The following is a 15,062-nucleotide window of genomic DNA, read 5'->3' as shown; positions in this document are numbered from 1 at the left end:
AAATCACTGGGTGTCTTTAAGCCACAAATCGATATCTACTTGATTAATCAGGGATCAGCGTTTTGCGGAGCAGGCAGCAAAATAAGGATGAGACACATATCAGCCATCATTCAATGGCAGTACAGACTCCATGGCCTGAATAACCTAATTGTGTTGCGATGTCTTTTGGTCTGATGCCAGATCCATGCCCAATGTTCTCCCCAAATGTGCACTTCCCATCGCCTTTGATCAATTTTCCGCCTTGCCCAAAGCACCAACAATCCCAAAGCTAATCGTTGAATGGGACTCTTTTTCCTTGGCAGTTGTGATGGGTATTTGGATTGTTGCACTTTGTGAAAGTTGGTTGTTGAGGTGGTGTTGCAGGACGGGTGTTGCAGTGGAAAGGAGAAGTGAAGTTGGTAGAAACGCTGAGCAGGGAAAAGAAGGCAAGGCAAGTGATGGTTTAAGCGTGCTGAAAGTCAAGGGATGTGAATGTGAGCAAAAGGCTGGCGACTTGACAGATAGCAAGGAAATGTAGCACCCTGAGCAATTCCGAAACCCAGAATTGAACCAGGGACCATTAGATCTTCAGTCTAATGCTCTCCCAACTGAGCTATTTCAGCTGGTGAAGGACACAATTGAAGCGACGATCCTTGAAAACTGAGATGAGGAGCAATTTCTTCAGCCAGAGTGTGGTCAATCTCTTGAACAGTTTGTCGCCGAAGGCTGTGGAAACAAATCACTGGGTGTCGTTAAGCCACAAATAGATATCTTCTTGATTAATCAGGGATCAGGGGTTATGACGAGAAGACAGCAAAATGAGGATGAGACACATATCAACCATCATTCAATGGCAGAACACACTCCATGGACTGAATGGCCTAATTGTGTTGCGATGTCTTTTGGTCTGATGCCAGATCCATACCCAATGTTCTCCCCAAATGTGCACTTGCCATCGCCTACGATCAAGTTTCCGCCTTGCCCAAAGCACCAACAATCCCAAAGCTAAACGTTGAATGGGACTCTTTTTCCTTGGCAGTTGTGATGGGTATTTGGATTGTTGCACTTTGTGTAAGTTGATTGTTGAGGTGGTGTTGCAGGACGGGTGTTACAGTGGAAAGGAGAAGGGAAGATGGTAGAATCGCTGAGCAGGGAAAAGAAGGCAAGGCAAGTGATGGTTTAAGCGTGCTGATCCTGGGAACTTTGATGTCAGGACATCCTCTATCCTACACTTTACTTGGCCAAATTTCCAAGTCTATATTTCACACAGTGCATATGCGTTCTATCTCTCCACTTCATCACCCTCTGTAATTTGCATCTCTCCTCATTTTTCCTCCACCGATGCACACCGAACCTTCTCCCGAAATTTCCCCTGCCAATCGCCAGCTTCTCAATTTTACCGACGATCCATCGTTCCCTCCTCAGGCCGCACTCGCTCCTGCCAGTACATCAGCTCAGCTACTCTGAAGAAATCGGGAAGGCAGTTCAAGGGAAAGCTTTGCCTATTGTGTCCCAGTTGACATTTCCTGGAGAGGGAGCAAGGCATGAGCCCAGTTCGACAGTTCTTTCATAAAACCAATACTTGCACAAGGGGCTGAGTGTTCGCCTGCTGTTCTGTATTATCCAATGTACCTATGACTGAACTGGGTGGCACAAAAGCAGGCAGATCTCAGAGGTTGGGGATTTGGGCACTTCAGGAAGATAGAAGGTTGGTGGTTTCCCTTTGCACGATCAAATATAAGCAACTGATTGGAACAACAAGCATGTTTATTTTAAGGCGTGTGGCTGTCAGCTCCAGTATTGTCTGTAATTCGAAATTTGCCTTGTCAGCTTGCATCTGCTCATAACAGTCTGACTGTGAGTTCAAATTCCATTGCTTTGGATCGGTGCCTAGCCGTTGCCCTGATTTGGCCTATTCAGCACATTAGTACCAATTTGCTCTTGATCAGTGGTGGACAACCTGCAGTCCAGGGGCCACATGCGGCCCATCTGGGTTCTGAGCATGCCGCAGGAGAGATTGATGGTCGCCCACGCACAGGGTTGCCACATTCTGCCTGCTTCCCACCCGCGCAGTTTCTTTTTGAATATGTAATCAAAATCACTAATTGCCACAAGTAGGCTTCAAATGAAGTTATTGTGAAAAGCCCCTAGTCACCACATTCCGGCGCCTGTTTGGGGAGGCTGGTACGGGAATTGAACTCGCGCTGCTGGCCTACTATGGTCTGCTTTAAAAGCCAGCTACTTAGCCCTGTGCTAAACCAGCCCCTTTGCGGTTCAAGAGGACGTTGAATGGAAATTTCACACCCCCACACTTCAACTCTATTGCGGCATCGATTACAACAGTGGCTGCCGCACACCCATTATTGCTCATCTAGTCATAATGCCTCAGCACAGAACAATTGGCCGACTGTTCTATATTCAAACTCAGCTGCAAGGTAAATAAGCTTATTTATTCTGCCCTCAAGAGGTCATGGTACCACATGTCAAAGTTAACAGCCGAACCACACAAATACCTTTGTGGCAGCATCAAAACCTGGGGTTTTTTTTCCACGGTCTGTGCCCAGGGAAGAGGAGTGAATGGGCGCGTGGAGTGACAATGAGCCAATAAGACCAACAGATTTCCAGCTTTCCTTAATTCACAGATAACGGAATGGTGAATGTTCCCATTCTATCACTGTTGTGGAATAAGTGACAAACAATTGCCCGCTAAACAGTCAATCGCGGAACAGTTCCTATGACCAACACCGTGAAAATCAGCTCCTTCTACCTTGTTGAAATGGCACTGCAGTCTCTCTTTAAGAGCTTGTTAAGTTTGCACTCTGCCAGCTTCAGAAGCACCATATTCTTTCAAACATTGACGCAGGCCAAGTTATTAAGGCACGGTTGTAAATCCTCATATTACAGCCGTGATTTCCACTGATCTGATGCCACGTTTTTTTTTTCCACTGCTCCAAAGTTCAATCATCCTTCGCCATTTCCAGTGAGACTCCAACTGCAGCATGGAATAAAGGAGAGAAAGGTAGCCGTGACCTTTCTGGGCCAATTCCGGTTCACATGCAGTGGCAGGGATCCGGCAGGTTATGTGTGCATTCAGCTGGCTTTCTGACACATATATCACAACATCCCACAGCACAGCAACCGGACGTTTGGCCCAATGGCCCAAGCCTGAGTCCATGCTCCTCCATCTGAGGCTCCTTCCACCCAATTTCTTCCAATCCCATCCTCTCTCCCTTGCGTGTATCGATGCATGGACAGTAGCATTGTGGATAGCACAATTGCTTCATAGCTCCAGCATAGCGAATGGTGGCGGCTGGCAGCCTCCTTCCCGGCCCGGGGTACAGGGTCAACCCTCTCTCCCCCGCCGCGCCCAGGAGGGTCTCCAGCTCGGCCTCCGTTAAACAGGGTGCCGCTCCCCTCGCTGCCATCTTGTTGGCTGGGATGGTGTGTGTGGGAATTGAAGTGTGTATATGCGCTGTGTCAGCCTCCTAAGTATCAATCTTGGACCCGGCAAATCCGGCACCATTTTTCATTGGAATCGATTGTGTTCCATGCGACCATGGTGATAGCCCTTTAAAAATAGCTGTATCGGTCCAGGTGCGGCGCCAGTTTTGCTGTCGTGGAAGTCCACGAATCCTGAACTGGCATCAACACTTAGTCTCAGGAATGGAGAATCCCGCTGTGCAGAACTTTTACTTTTTTATAACACGTGGAGGAACAAAGTCACAGGACCTCTATTATTTTAACAATAAGGAAAAAAACATTTATTAAACATGAAAAGTTAGATTATAAGACAATACTCCTTTACTCCCCCCCCCCCCCCCTTAGCCTAGCAAATACACACAGGCTTTAAGATTAACATGCATCGTAATGTAAATCCTATTCTACAATGGTCTCTTGAACACAAAATCCCTTTAAAGCAAAACAATATGACTGTGGTCAAATGCACTCTCCACTCTGAAACCTCAAGTGAATGTCTGTGGATATCTCCTCAGAAACCCCCCAGATGATTTTCACGTGAGAGTTTCCAAACTCCACTCCCTGAAACACACTTTCAAATCTTCTCTCATGAGTATGCTTTCACTTTGTGGTTTGCATTCTGAAATCCAGGCCAGGTTTTCCAAATGACACTTTTAAACAAAGCTTCTGCTCCACTTTTAACAGGGAATTCAGACCAGGATTTCACATCAACCCCTTTAGGATTTCTTTGTCTTGACTGCTATGCAAACTGCTCACAATGCTTTAACTCGCGATTGCCAACCTGTATTAAAATAGCGTCAGCCATTTGTTTTACTATTGAAGGCTGTTGACCCACTTTAAATCTGGTTACTCCAATTCTCTCTTTAACTCGGAACACTTTGTTTACTCTTCCTTGAATTCTCATGAACGATACCTTGGTCTCTGTCACTTAACTCCAGCTATACCATGGCTGGTGCTTTCGTTTCCTCACACATTCCAAGGATGGTCACGTAAGGTGGACTAGCTATGCTAAAAACAATTGCCCCTTAATGTCCAGGGATGCGCAGGTTAGGTGGGGTTACGGGATTGCGCGGAGTGCTCTTTCAGAAGGTTGGTGCAGACTCGATGGGCCAAATGGTCGCCATCTGCACTGTAGCAATTCTATATTCTTGAATACTTGTTTCATTTCTCTAGTTTCCTTAACTAGCTGCCCTTCTGCTCTCTGCACTTGTTTTAACAAAGAACAAAGAACAAAGAAATGTACAGCACAGAAACAGGCCCTTCGGCCCTCCAAGCCCGTGCCGACCATACTGCCCGACTAAACTACAATCTTCTACACTTCCTGGGTCCGTATCCTTCTATTCCCATCCTATTCATATATTTGTCAAGATGCCCCTTAAATGTCCCTATCGTCCCTGCTTCCACTACCTCCTCCGGTAGTGAGTTCCAGGCACCCACTACCCTCTGCGTAAAAAACTTGCCTCGTACATCTACTCTAAACTTTGCCCCTCTCACCTTAAACCTATGCCCCCTAGTAATTGACCCCTCTACCCTGGGGAAAAGCCTCTGACTATCCACTCTGTCTATGCCCCTCATAATTTTGTATACCTCTATCAGGTCGCCCCTCAACCTCCTTCGTTCCAGTGAGAACAAACCGAGTTTATTCAATCGCTCCTCATAGCTTATGCCCTCCATACCAGGCAACATTCTGGTAAATCTCTTCTGCACCCTCTCTAAAGCCTCCACATCCTTCTGGTAGTGTGGCGACCAGAATTGAACACTATACTCCAAGTGTGGCCTAACTAAGGTTCTATACAACTGCAACATGACTTGCCAATTCTTATACTCAATGCCCCGGCCAATGAAGGCAAGCATGCCGTATGCCTTCTTGACTACCTTCTCAACCATTATTCCATGGTATAGCTTTTCTTGTAGCAAAACTGAGAGTGTTGAACAACCGCTTGGGTTGAGGAATTATGGTCTCATAGTTAAAATTTCTCAAGGCTTCAATGTTTAGATTGTGGATCAGCAGAGAATTTGGCCAATAGCATTTCAAGACAAACCTGTAAACCCAAGCTCTTTGGCTAGGGTAGGAAACAAAATATTCTTTCCCCGACAATTACTGGCGATGGAGAAAGGAATAATCCAATACCAGCATTCAACAGTCAACCTCTATTGCCTTAGTCCTTCGTTAAGTCGCAATCAAATACATCACCAACAGCATTGACATTACATTAAGGTTACCAACTTTGGCTGGATGTATCGTTGGAGGTTTCTTCGCCTGACTTTCCACCTCCACTACTCCCCCCCTACTCTTCTGCTACTGACTCCTGAAGTTAACCATCCTCACGTTGCCATGCTTTCCCATATCCAATTGGAAAATCAAAATGCACTTCATTACCCGATTGGATTTTTAAAAAAAAATTATTTCACAGGTTGTGGTTGTCACCGGCAAGATCACCATTAATTGCCCATTCTTAATTGCCCTTGAGAAGATGGTGGTGAGGCAGCTTCTTTGACAGCTATAGTCCATGTGGTGCAGGTACTCCCACAGTAAAGAAATTATGATATTTTTCCAAGTCGGGATGGTGTGTGGCTTGGAGGGGAACTTGCAGGTGGTGGTGTCCTTGTCCTTCTAGGTGGTAGAGTTTGCGGGTTTGGAAGGTGCTGTCGAAGGAGCTTCGGCGAGTTGCTGCAGTGCACCTTGCTGAGTGGAGAGCCACACACTGCTGCCACTGTGCGTTTGTGGTGGAGGCAATGAATCTTTGAGGTGTTGCTGCTTTGTCCCAGATGACGGAATGGTTCTTAAAGATCAAACAGCCTTTTCTTCCCATCTCCCATAATTTTGTAACAAATTTTTTTTTAATGCCTCTATGATTTGCGTGGAGCAGTATTCTGGAAATTGAGCTTTAATTCCTGGAACTTTCAGGACAATCCTGCAGGATTGCGAACCCTCCGTTGCCGTGCTGACAGTTTAGGTTTAACACATATATAATATGATTGGGGTCCTTTTCAAGTCAAGTAGTTATACCTGTATATTTAATTGGTCTCATGTGTATTTAAGGAATTAACAGCCACTTGTAGACATCTGTGACTTATTTATTTAAGTGCCGGCACACTGCATTCTGTATTACCCTTGGTATGCCAAAAACTTCTAAATCCTTTGTATCTCCTGTTAAAATTTGCATGGAAGGATATAGATAGCGTGGGTAGAAAGGAACTTTCCCCTTTAGTAGATGGTCAATTTTCAGGGGTTATAGATTTAAGGTAAAGGGCGGGAGATTTAGGCGGAATTTCAAGAAAAGCCTTTTCTCCCAGAGGATGGTGTGAATCAGGAACTCGCTGTCTGAAAGGGTGGTCGAGGCGGGAACCCTCACAACATTGAAGAAGCATTTAAACCAGCACTTAGAACATCATCGCACACAAGGCTACAGACTAAGTGCTGGAAAATGGGATTAGAGTAGATCGGTGCTTGATGGCTGACACAGATCCAATGGGCCGAAGGACCGCTTTTTGTGCTGTCAAACTCTCTGACTCTATGACTGTGACTGTGTGGGCTGTATCTGGACGGCATGGTAGCACAGTGGTTAGCACTGTTGCTCCACAGCGCCAGGGCCTGGGTTCAATTAGGTCACTGTCTGTGCGAAGTCTGCACGTTCTCCCCGTGGCTGTGTGGGTTTCCTCCGGATGCTCCGGTCCCCACCCCCCCCACACGTCCCGAAAGATTTGTTAGATGAATTGTAACACCAATAAAGATTATTATTAGTAGTACAATTGGCTGAGCAAGATGACCGCCTATACCCATCCACACATGCAGAAATTCAATGGCAATTCTTCAGGAATCTGCAGCCTGGAGCTCAGAGTGGCACAAGTGGGAGGGCGAATGTGCAGAGAATATAGTCCTAACACTCACTGCAACCTGCAATCCACTTACATTGCTGAGATAGTGAGACAGAGTTCAGAGACACTGACCAACATGACTGCTCTAAAATATCCCACACGGAAAAGATTTTGCATTCCTGTCTTCAAATCCTTTCTTTCTAAGTGCCGGTAAAGGGAGTAACCCCAGGATAGAAATTCAGAAGAGACAAATATTTATCTTGGTTTGAGTTTGCTGTGTGTAAAACCTTCTCTTCTAACGGCCTGTAAAAGGAGTGTCCAAATTACATCACTGCCAGCCCGTGATATAAATACTTTAACGTTCTCTCCCCCTGCTGCCTGGGACAGTGATGAGCTCTGCTGCACGTTACCCCTTGTATAAATGGCAGCTGCTAAACTGCTGGAATGTGGAATTAGATTAGACAGCTTTTTCAAAGAGGTACGACAGACTAAATGACCTCCTTTTTTGTCTTCCACTCTCTGGCTCTGTTGTGCCTGGTGCAGGAGTGCACTAACTGCCCATCTCTACTCTTCCCATTAAAACACCAGAGTATCTGGCTTACTCTGCACAAATCGGCTGCTGTGTTTCCGACATGACATCAATGATTGCACCTCAAAAGTGTATCAATGGCGATGAAGCGCTTTGGGTTACCCTGATTGCATGAAAAGCGTGCGGTAAACACAAGCGGCGAGATTCTCCGTTCCTGAGACTAAGTGTTGACGTCGGCGCAGGATTCGTGGTTCCACGACAGCAAAACTGGCGGCGCACCCGGACCGATTCCGCTACTGTTAAGGGGCTGGCGTGGAACTCAAGCGATTCCAAATGAGAAAAGGTGCGGGATTCGCCCGGTCCGAGATTGACACTCAGGAGGCTGACAAGCTGCCGCCGAGGATACACACTTCACTCCCCATACCCACCATCCTAGCCAACAAGATGGCAGCGAGGAGAGCAGTTTCATGGATGCCGAGTTGGCACCACGCCACCTGGGACACCCATCCAGGTCCGGTTGCCCCTGAAGATGGCCGCCAACGGGGACCTACGTCACAGGGCGGGAATCACAGCAGGCCGCCTCCAATCCTGATGTACCGGGGGAGGGGGCTGGGGTGGTGTGGGATGAGGTGTCCATGCCCCTGGCCAGTTTACACCCCTCCCAAGTTGGTGAACCTGGAGGCGATCAGAACCCCCCGTGCCCGTTGCCCAGGCTCATGCGTCGTGCCGCCTCCTGTGCCTGCCTGGGCGCCATGTCCTGCCCATCCTCCCCCTCCCATCGCATCCTCATCATCGGATGAGTCCTGCCGTTCATCTTCATAGAGATAGGATTTATGATTATGATTATTTAGAAAAACATAGTTTGATTAAAGATAGTCAGCATGGCTTTGTGAGGGACAAGTCATGCCTCATAAGCTTCATTGTATTCTGAGAGGATGTGACGAGACATATTGATGAAGGTCGGGCAGTGGATGTGGTGTATATGGATTTCAGTAAGGCATTTGATAAGGTTCCCCATGGTAGGCTCATTCAGAAAGTTAGAGGGCATGGGATACAGGGAAATTTGGCTGTCTGGATACAGAATTGGCTGGCCGAAATAAGACAGCGAGTGGTAGTGGATGGAAAGTATTCCGCCTGGAGGTCGGTGACCAGTCGTGTCCTGCAAGGATCTGTTCTGGGACCTCTGCTCTTTGTGATTTTTATAAATGACTTGGATGAGGAAGTGGAAGGGTGGGTTAGCAAGTTTGCCGAAGACACAAAGGTTGGGGGATCTGTAGATAGTGTTGAGGGTTGTTATAAGTTACAACAGGACATTAACAGGATGTAGAGCTGGGCTGAGAAGTGGCAGATGGAGTTCACCCTTGATAAATGTGAAGTGATTCATTTTGGAAGGTCGAATTTGAATGCTGAATACAGGGTTAAAGGCAGGATTCTTGGAAGTGTGGAGGAACAGAGGGATCTTGGGGTCCACGCACATAGATCCCTCAAAGTTGCCACCCAGGTTGACAGGGTTGGTGGACTTCCGGGTGCGGCGATCACCAGCTAGGTCGCACGTTTCGGCACCTCCCATTTGAACGGACTTTTGGGCTCTTATTGGGAGCCCCAACGGCAATTTTTGACGGCTAAACCCATTGTGCGGTGAAACAGAAGGGAATCCCCCCGGATGTACATGAAGAAAGGAGATAATAGTGGCTGGATTGCAGAGGATCCTCTGGAGCAGCGGCAAGGAAGGGAAGCACGAAGCAAGATGGTGGCGGAGGGAGGCCATTTGGTATGGGGCCCGGAACAGCAAGAGTTCCTTCGGAGATGTGTTGAGGAGCTAAAGAAGGAGGTGCTGGCCCCGATGCTGCAGGCAATTGAGGGGCTAAAGGAGGCGCAGAAGACCCAAGAATTGGAGCTTCGTGGCGTGAAAGTAAAGGCTGCCAAAAATTAGGACAAAATACAGGGCCTGGTGGTGAAGACAGAGACACACGAGGCACTGCATAAGAGGTGTATGGAGAGGCTGGAAGCCCTGGAAAATAGCTCAAGGAGGAAGAACCTAAGAGTTTTGGGTCTTCCCGAAGGTGCAGAGGGAGCGGACGTCGGGGCATATGTGAGCACGATGCTTCATTCCTTAATGGGACCGGAGGCCCCGACGGGCCCCTTGGAAGTGGAGGGAGCATACTGAGTCCTTGCGAGAAGACCGAAGGCGGGAGAAATACCTCGAGCTATAGTGGTGAGGTTTCACCGCTATAAAGACAGGGAGATGGTCATGAGATGGGCGAAAAAGACACGGAGCTGCAGGTGATCCGCGTGTACCAGGATTGGAGTGCGGAGGTGGCGAGAAGGAGGGCGAGTTTCAATCGGGCCAAGGCAGTGCTACATAGAAAGAAAGTTAAATTTGGTATGCTGCAGCCGGCGAGACTGTGGGTTACACATCAAGGGAAACACCACTACTTCGAGACGGCAGAAGAGGCGTGGACATTTATTGAAGAGGAGAAGCTGGACTAGACTGGAGAGAGAAAGCACTTTTGTAATAAAGTAGTGGTGTGATTGCGTGGGACTGGGAATCGGAAGGGGGGGGGAAATTTTCTCTTTCCCCTCGATGGGGGGGGGTATGGTGAACTGTGGGTGCCGGTGGGGAAGGGGAGGGGGAAGGAGAGAGGGAGCTGCACCATTAGGGGCGGGGCCGAGTGGGGAAGCACGGGCTTTGCTCCCGCGCTATGGTAATTGTGGCGGGAAGGAGGGAGCCTTACACAATGGGAGGCTGAGGATAAACGGGGGACGCCGAGGTCAGCCAGATTTTGCTGACTTCTGGAAGCAACATGGGGGGAGCAATCACGCTAGAGGGAGATCTAGCGGGCAGGGTGGGGGGGGGGGTAACTGGGTTGCTGCTGTTAAGGGGAAGGGGGAGCTGCTACGGGATGGGATGGTCGGGACAGGAGGACACCGTTGGGGGGACAAGTGGGTGCGTGGGAACCGGGTGAGGAGCTGGTCTAAAAAAGGGGATGGCTAGTCGACGGGGGGGGGGGGGGGGTAAAGAGCCCCCAACCCGGTTGATCACGTGGAACGTGAGAGGGCTGAATGGGCCGATTAAGAGGGCAAGGGTACTTGCGCACCTAAAGAAATTAAAGGCAGATGTGGTCATGCTGTAGGAGACGCATCTGAAACTGGCGGATCAGGTCAGATTACGAAAAGGATGGGTGGGACAGGTATTTCACTCGGGCTTGGATGCGAAAAATAGAGGGGTGGCAATATTAGTGGGGAAACGGGTATTGTTTGAGGCGTGGACCATAGTGGCGGACAGTGGGGGTAGATACGTGATGGTGAGTGGCAGATTGCAAGGTGAGGCGGTGGTTCTGGTGAACGTATATGCCCCGAACTGGGATGATGCCAACTTCATGAAGCGTATGCTGGGGCGTATCCCGGACCTGGAGGCGGGAAAGTTGGTAATGGGGGGAGACTTCAATACGGTGCTGGATCCAGGGTTGGACTGGTCCAGGTCTAGGACCGGGAGGAGGCCAGCAGCAGCCAAGGTGCTCAAGGACTATATGGAGCAGATGGGAGGAGTGGATCCCTGGAGATTTACTAGGCCTAGGAGTAAAGAGTTCTCCTTCTTCTCCCATGTCCACAAGGTGTATTCTCGGACAGACTTCTTTGTCCTGGGAAGGGCGCTGATCCCGAAGGTGGCCGGGACGGAGTACTCGGCTATAGCCATTTCGGACCATGCCCCACATTGGGTAGATCTGGAAGCAGGAGAGGAAAAGGAACAGCACCCACTGTGGAGATTAGATATGGGATTGTTGGCGGACGAGGGTGTGTGTGTAAGGGTAAGGAGATGTATCGAAAGGTATCTGGAGATTAATGACGATGGAGAAGTTCAGGTGGGAGTGGTCTGGGAAGCACTGAAGGCGGTGGTCAGAGGGGAACTGATTTCCATAAGGGCCCATAAGGGGGAACAAGAAAGCAAAGAGAGGGAGAGATTGTTGAGAGAAATTTTGAGGGTGGATAGGCAGTATGCGGTGGCCCCGGATGAAGGACTATACAGGGAAAGACGAAGGTTGCACACGGAATTTGATTTGTTGACCACGGGCAGGGCAGAGGCACAATGGAGGAAGGCACAGGGAGTGCAGTATGAGTACGGAGAGAAGGCGAGCCGGTTACTGGCCCAACAACTGAGGAAGAGGGGGCGGCGAGGGAGATTGGAGGGGTTAGGGACGAGGAGGGTGAGATGGAACAGGGAGCGGAGAGGGTGAACGGGGTGTTTAAGGCATTTTATGAGAGGCTGTATAATGCTCAGCCCCCGGAAGGGAAGGAGGGAATGATGCACTTCCTAGACCAGTTGGAATTCCCGAAGGTTGAGGAGCAGGAGAGTACAGGACTGGGGGCACAGATTGAGGTGGAGGAGGTGGTAAAAGGGATTGGGAGCATGCAGGCAGGGAAGGCCCTGGGACCAGATGGGTTCCCGGTGGAATTTTAGAGGAAATACGTGGACCTGCTGGCCCCGCTTCTGACGAGAACCTTTAATGAGGCCAAGGAAAGGGGGACGTTGCCCCCGACGATGTCGGAGGCGACGATATCGCTGCTCTTGAAAAGGGACAAAGACCCGCTGCAGTGCGGGTTTTACAGGCCTATCTCCCTCCTGAATGTAGATGCCAAGCTTCTGGCCAAGGTGATGGCGATGAGGATGGAGGATTGTGTCCCGGGGGTGGTTCACGAGGATCAAACGGGGTTTGTTAAGGGGAGACAATTGAACACTAACATACAGAGGCTGTTGGGTGTGATGATGATGCCCCCGCCGGAGGGGGAGGCGAAGATAGTGGTGGCGATGGATGCAGAGAAAGCATTTGATAGAGTGGAGTGGGATTACCTGTGGGAAGTGTTGAGGAGATTTGGATTTGGAGAGGGGTTTATTGGATGGGATCAGCTTCTATACAGGGCCCCGGTGGCAAGTGTGATTACAAATAGACAGAGATCTGACCACTTCCGTCTATACAGAGGGACAAGACATGGATGTCCTCTGTCCCCGTTACTGTTTGCGTTGGCAATTGAGCCACTGGCCATAGCGCTGAGGGGCTCTAGGAAGTGGAGGGGAGTACTTAGGGGAGGAGAAGAGCACCGGGTGTCACTATACGCGGATGATTTGTTGTTGTGTGTCGCGGACCCAGTGGAGGGGATGCCCGAGATAATGCAGACACTCAGGGAGTTTGGGGAATTTTCAGGATATAAACTGAATATGGGGAAGAGTGAGCTGTTTGTGATGCACCCTGGGGAACAGGGCAGGGGAATAGATGATTTGCCGTTGAGGAGAGTAACAAGGGATTTTCGGTACCTAGGGATCCAGATGGCCAGGAACTGGGGAACCTTGCATAAGCTTAATTTAGTAAGATTGGTGGAGCAGATGGAAGAGGACTTTAGGAGATGGGACATGGTGCCCCTGTCACTGGCGGGTAGGGTGCAGACGGTTAAAATGGTGGTCCTTCCGCGGTTTCTTTTTGTGTTCCAGTGCCTCCCTGTGATGATTACAAAGGTCTTTTTCAAGAAAGTGGATAAGAGCGTTATGAGTTTTGTGTGGGCTGGGAAGACCCCAAGAGTGAAGAGGGGGTTCCTGCAGCGTAGCAGGGATAGGGGGGGACTGGCACTGCCGAGCTTAAGTGACTATTATTGGGCCGCCAACATATCAATGGTATGCAAGTGGATGGGGGAAGGGGAGGGAGCGGCGTGGAAAAGACTAGAGATGGCGTCCTGTAGGGGAACCAGCCTAAAAGCATTAGCGACGGCGCCTTTACCGTTCTCCCCGAAGAAATACACCACAAGTCCAGTGGTGGTGGCAACACTGAAAATCTGGGGGCAGTGGAGACGGCATAAGGGAGTGACGGGTGCCTCGGTGAGGTCCCCGTTAAGGAACAACCACAGGTTCGTCCCGGGGAAGATAGATGGGGGATTTAAAGCTTGGCAGAGAGCAGGGATTGTGAAATTGAAGGATTTGTTCCTAGGCGGGAAATTTGCAAGTCTGGGAGCACTGACGGAAAAATATGGGTTGCCACCGGGGAATGCATTTCGATATATGCAACTGAGGGCTTTTGCGAGGCAACAGGTGAGGGAATTTCCGCGGCTCCCGGCGCAAGAGATTCAGGACAGAGTGATTTCGGGGGCATGGGTGGGGGATGGTAGTGTGTCAGATATATATAGGGAAATGAGAGACGAGGGGGAGACGATGGTGGAGGAGCTGAAGGGAAAGTGGGAAGAGGAGCTAGGGGAAGAGATTGAGGAGGGGCTGTGGGCAGATGCCTTAAGTAGGGTAAACTCTTTGTCCTCATGCGCCAGGCTCAGCCTGATACAATTCAAGGTTCTACATAGGGCGCACATGAATGGAGCAAGGTTAAGTAGATTTTTTGGAGTGGAGGATAGGTGCGGGAGATGCGGGGGAAGCCCAGCGAACCACACCCACATGTTTTGGTCATGCCCGGTACTGCATGGGTTCTGGGTGGGGGTGGCGAATGTGCTTTCAAGGGTGGTGGGGGTCCGGGTCGAGCCAGGCTGGGGGTTGGCGATATTTGGGGTTGCGGACGAGCCGGGAGTGCAGGAGGCGAGAGAGGCTGATGTTTTAGCCTTTGCGTCCCGAGTAGCCTGGCGAAGGATATTACTTATGTGGAAAGAAGCTAAACCCCCAGGCGTGGAGGCCTGGATAAATGATATGGCGGGGTTTATAAAACTGGAGCGGATAAAATACGCACTAAGAGGTTCGGCTCAAGGGTTCACCAGGCGGTGGCAACCGCTTCTCGACTATCTCGCAGAATGATAAGGGAAATGGGAAAGGTAATGCAGCAGCAACCCAGGGGGGAGGGGGGAGGGGAGGGCCCATCCGGGCCCTCAGGGGTTTTGTACAGGTGTTTATATATGAGTTATTTATATTGTTTTTTGTGACTTTATTATTTTGGATATTGGCTAGTTTTTACTTTTGTTGCTGGCAGTTGCCGTCTAGTTAATATATTATTTATTCTTTTAAAAAAACGGTCATCATCATTATTTATATTGTTTTAAAGTTGCAAAAGGGGAACATTTTGTACTGTCTTTGTTTGACCGAAAAATTTGAATAAAATATACTAAAAAAAGAAGGTGTATGGTGTGTTGGCTTTCATGAACAGGGGGATTGAGTTTAAGAGCCGTGAGGTTTTGCTGCAGCTTTATAAAACTCTGGTTAGACCACACTTGGAATATTGTGTCCAGTTCTGGTCGCCTCATTCTTGGAAGGATCTGGATGCTTTGGAGAGGGTGC

General features: G+C 49.3%; 1 non-coding gene across 1 annotated transcript; it reads right to left on the bottom strand.

The window, feature by feature from the left end:
• Positions 1 to 529: 529 nt before the first annotated feature.
• Positions 530 to 602, bottom strand: trnaf-gaa (transfer RNA phenylalanine (anticodon GAA)). The gene has a single exon. It is a non-coding gene; the product is annotated as a tRNA-Phe (tRNA).
• Positions 603 to 15,062: the final 14,460 nt, after the last annotated feature.

The sequence above is a fragment of the Scyliorhinus torazame genome, chromosome 13 (genome assembly GCF_047496885.1).
Source record: "Scyliorhinus torazame isolate Kashiwa2021f chromosome 13, sScyTor2.1, whole genome shotgun sequence".
Classification (NCBI taxonomy): Eukaryota; Metazoa; Chordata; class Chondrichthyes; order Carcharhiniformes; family Scyliorhinidae; genus Scyliorhinus; species Scyliorhinus torazame.
Note: the sequence above shows the minus strand (reverse complement) of the source record. Positions and strands in the feature narration are given on the sequence as shown.